We start from the raw sequence: 4,777 nt of genomic DNA, 5'->3' as shown, positions 1-4,777 counted from the left end.
CAACGCAGCTGTTTTGAGGCCAAGAATAGGCCGGATCGCGTCGTGCTCGAAGTACCGGTACCATTCGCGTGCGCTTGTTTTAGTGCAAGTTTTTTTCTGTTTTTCGTTTCGGTTGTTTTGTTTGATCGCGGGGAATTTCGCTAAAGTGCAAGTCGTATAGGTGAGTTGAGACAAATTGCTTGGTGCCAATCAATTTGTCATCCACCTGGGCAGGTTTGATTTGATTCGAATTTCCAGTCACATGGAGCATTTCCGGTTCCGGTATGGCCAAGCAAGGTTCTCATTGATTTTCAATGCGGCAAGTGAAGGCACGTGTCGTCAATCGATTGGGTAATCACAGTTATGTAATCAGCGTATTCTATAGCGCTGGTCAATGACCAATTGAAAATTTGGAGTTTTTTGGACATTTTTGAAAAATCCTATGCGAAGATCTAAGAGTGTTTAGCAATATTGCGAAGTGAAGTTAAAAATACCCGATCAAGTTGCGAGATATAAAGTGTCTCTAAACAGTTTATTTTTGGCGGACGTTTCGTTTTTGTGCCATCATCAGGTAATTTGGGAGATTTTTCAAATGTGTCTTGCATAATTTAGTTCGATATTTATTTCCAATTCATTGAGCAAAAATGTAAAAAAGTTTTGAGTGGTCACCATCAGGGTACTTGGTACAATTTTTTCTACCTAGCATTCTTTTACCTAGTTTACTTAAACTGGGTTTAAATGTCAGAGTTTCATATAAGCCCGAGTTTAACATTTATCTCATCATCCATTAGTAAAGACAGTAATTTGCTTTTAACTATGCTCGTTTCGATTTTAGGCTTTCCTCAGGCAGTTTTCGATTTTTTTGTTTTGTCTTCGAAGCTTTTCAACTATTCTGGGTTTGACATTTCTTTGCTCAATATTTAGTAAAGTTGCTGATTGGATTTTAGATGAATTTCGCAGAAAAATATTCGACTTTGTCTCTTTTGCCTACTGATGTCTTTAAGATATTAACATTTATTTTCTCTGTAACTTGAGGAGTCGGAAAATCAATTTTGGATGAATTCCTTTTTTTTCCGTTTTAATTTTCAGTCATCGACAGACAATTTTCAAGCATTTTTTGCAATCGCGTCTGGTTTTCATAGAGTTTTTTTCAGGTCAGAGTTTGGCATTTATTTGCTCTGTAATTTGTGAAATCAGAAAATCAATTTTGGATGAATTTTGTTGAGCAAAGGCCCTTCTAAAAGCAAACAGCATTTCGATTTTCATTTCGGTCATCATCAGGAATTTTTTCGCAATTTTTCACTATTGCGTTTGTTTTACAGGTTGTTTTGATATTTATGTTTTCACTTCAATTTTTTTATTTTCGTTTTGTCTTTGAGGATTTTTAGCCATTCTGGGTTTGACTTTTTTGCTCAATTTTGTAGCACAATAACCGCTTTATCGTCGTAGACGACGTTTCGATTTTATGTCTTCCTCCTGCGAGTTTGTACAATTTCTTTATTAGTTTTTAGAAAAATTAGAGTTTAAAGAGATGAGCATGTATTTCTGCTGCAATTTGGGAGGTTAGAAAATTTATTTTCAAATAATTTTATAGTACAAAAGTCTTTTCTTAAATGGACAAAGTTTCGATGTTCATTCATCTTCAGAGAATTTTTCAAAATTGCCTTGAGGCCGGAGTTTGGTTCATGAGACTGTTTGTTCAGGCCGAAGTTTGACATTTATTTATTTAGGAACTAATCACGTGAAACAGTCGCCTTTCCATACATTCAATAAGGCAAAGTGTGTTTTTATACGCGGCTAAAGCTTTGATTTTTAGTCATCTTCAGGCAATTTTCAAGAAATTTTCAAAATTACGTCTGGTTTCTGTGGTGGTTTTAACAGGGCGGAGTGGAACATTTATTTCCTCTGTAACTTGCTAAGTCAGAAAGTAAGTTTTTGATGCATTTTATACCGAAACATGCTTTTTATAAGCGGACACCGTTTCGATTTTTAGTCTTCATCAGGCATTTTTGGACAATTTTTCAAAATTGCGTTTGGTTCAGGAGATTCTTTGTTCGGGCCGGAGTTTTGCATTTATTTATTCAGGAACAAATAAAGTGAAATAGTTGCTTTTATGTGCATTTTGTAGCGCAAATTATGCTTTGCTTATGCAAAAATGCTACAATTCTTAGTCATCGTCAGGCAATTTTCAAAAATTTTTCACAATTGCGTCTCCTTTTTATGGTGGCATTTGCAGGTCAAAGTTTATTCTTAATTTCCTCAGTAACTTGCGAAGGCAAAAATTCATTTTCGGATAAATTTTCTAGCGCAAAAGTACTTCTATAAGTGAACAAAGTTTCGACTTTCGGCCATCATCAGGAAAATTTTGATTAATTCTCACGATTGCGTTTGGTTTACGAGGCGCGTCGGAGTAAGTGACTGAGTGACTTTGTAGGACAAAGTCTGCTTTACATAAGAAAATAGTTTCGATTTTTGTCATCATCAGGCAATTTAGTGCAGATTTTATAAAATTACGCTGAGTGTTCTATTGATTTTTTTTTTAATTTAGTAGATTAACATTTACTTTATTTATGAATTTTTTTCCTTGTCATGTCATTTTGTATAATTTTTTAAATAGCCTCTACGCGTGTTTTTGAAGTTGTTTATGCATGTGTTTTTCAACGTTTTCAGTTTATACCTGCCTCAGGCAATTTGGTACAATTTTTTCAATTATTGTTGATTTTTACCTTTTCACGAAGGTCTGAGTTTGGATATTTTATTGCAGTTTTTTATAATTTAATAAAGTTAGCCATTTGCTTTGATATGCATTTTGTAGAATAAATTCTGCTCTCTTTGGGGAAAACCTTTAAATTTTATTTAATCATCATAGAACTTCGTACAATTTTGGAAAATTGTATTGGATTTTTGTGGTTGGTTCTGCATGTCCATTTTTTGCATTTCTTTGTCCATTATCTGTAGAGCAAGTTTGGACCTATGTATGCAAAACGTCTGGCTTTTATAATTTCTTCAAACTTATTTGCACACTTTTTGGAAATTGCATTTTCCTTTACAAGCTTTTTATGAGCGACTTAAGCATTTATTGATGCAGAATGTGTTAAAATTGTTACTATTTAATATTTTCCCCAGATAATTTCATCCATTTTTTTAAATTAAGTTTAAATTTTAAATTTTTATCGCCGATTTAAGAAATTTCGGACCATTTTTAAAAATGTGTGTTTAAGCAGGCTGGAGTTTGGCATCTATTCCGCTAAAGTTTCGATTTTATGTCATTATTAGGACATTTTTTTGCTTGTTTATTTGTTTTTGCCAAGTGTAAATTGGATACACTGATCCTCTCAGAAACTATAAAAGTAGTGAGTCTGTATTCGTTAGAGGAAAATCTTTTTTTGGATCCCTCGGTTTGTATTTGCTTTTCCTAGTTGTGTATGCAGGCCCGCGTTTGAAAATTTATTCCCTCGGGAAATAATAAAGTTAGCTTTATTATATGTATTCCTGATTTTTGCTGCATCATCTACCTATAGAAAAGCGTGAAAAAAATCCGATTTGATGTCATCAACTTTATGAAATCGGATTTTGTTTTCGAGGTTGCCAAAAAGGCGAAAGCCTGGGAATTGGATTCAGATGCATTTCAACAGCAAAGGCTGCTCGAGAAAAGTGTAATTTTCAAGTTTTCTGGACGCAAATTTGAATTTTCCTTAAACATTTCGCCTAAAAGTTGCTCTAAAAATCCTCGAGTTGGGGACTCATTTCCTCAGGAATGACTAAAGTTGACTTCTTTTTTTTATTGGATAACAGTGCAAAACGATTGCTTTATTTACGAAAAAAAAATCGATTTTGTAACATCATCAGGCAGTTGTGTACAATTTTGGATTTAAAAGTGTAGGAGCTGGTTTAAAAAAAAAAACTGTGAAAATAGCAAGTTGTTTTTAGATGCGGTTTATTCAACAAAGTAGAGCGTGTTAGTGGCTTTTGCAGACTTGAGTTTTACATTTTTTTCCTCGAGAATTAGTCAAGTTAGCGATGTTATTTTCCGCTGCATTTTTTAGAGCAAGGTCTGCTGTATGCACATGTGACGTTTTTTAATTTAAATTATCTTTAGGCGAGTTTCTACATGGTTTTAAGACTAAGTTTTATTCACAAATTTGCTAATGCGGGCCCAAGTTTGTAATTTATTTCTGCCTGAACTCATAAAGGAGAAACACATTAGAAGCTTCGATTTTACTTGAAATTAACATGCTCCGGAATTGGTGAAGTTCTACATTTAATATTGGGTACGTTTTGTAGAGCAAAATAAAAAAAAGCCTGCACTATGCGAAAAAAACGTTTAGATTCTAACTCTTCTTTAAGCAGAATTGCACAATTTTGTCAAGTGCTTCAAGTTTCAAATCAATTTGGTCAGAAACTGGAGAAGCTCGGGGTTTACTTTTAGGAGCATTTTGTTAACCAAGGTCTGGGCTGGACTATGTGACGAAAAAGTTTTAAATTTATATATTTATAAGTCAAATTTGTAGAATTTTTTAAAGCAGGGTTTTGTTTTTGAAGATGTTTAGACAGGCTCCATACTATACAGGTAAAGTTGTAATAAGTAAGTAAAGTAAAAGTAAAAGTTTGAGCACTTGATAAGAAAAGCTTGAGTTTATCTGTGGTGTGAATTGTGTTCACCGTGCAAAACACTGGTGAAATCACAATGCATTTTAAAACGTCGGAATGTTTTTGCGCAATTTTCCATTTTTCAATCCTATACTTTTAAGACGATTTCCGAGCAATCAGTTGAGGTATCGTAATGAAGGTTTAAGCA

The 4,777-nt window shown here is 33.7% G+C and overlaps 1 protein-coding gene across 2 annotated transcripts in view; it reads left to right on the top strand.

The window, feature by feature from the left end:
* Positions 1–4,777, top strand: part of LOC109536057 — an 81,485-nt gene continuing 76,708 nt past the window's right edge. Inside the window, exon 1 of one of the 2 annotated variants that reach the window (XM_019902129.2) lies at positions 1–160. The gene's annotated coding sequence lies outside the window, so the exon portion shown is untranslated. The remainder of the gene's footprint in view (positions 161–4,777) is intronic. The other variant, XM_019902131.2, reaches the window with a different exon arrangement.

This window comes from Dendroctonus ponderosae, unplaced genomic scaffold (assembly GCF_020466585.1).
Source record: "Dendroctonus ponderosae isolate FM_Combo_2020 unplaced genomic scaffold, Dpon_F_20191213v2 Dpon_F_20191213_11, whole genome shotgun sequence".
In the NCBI taxonomy this organism is placed as follows: domain Eukaryota; kingdom Metazoa; phylum Arthropoda; class Insecta; order Coleoptera; family Curculionidae; genus Dendroctonus; species Dendroctonus ponderosae.
The sequence above is the reverse complement of the archived record's forward strand: the minus strand, read 5'-3'. Positions and strand labels throughout refer to the sequence as shown.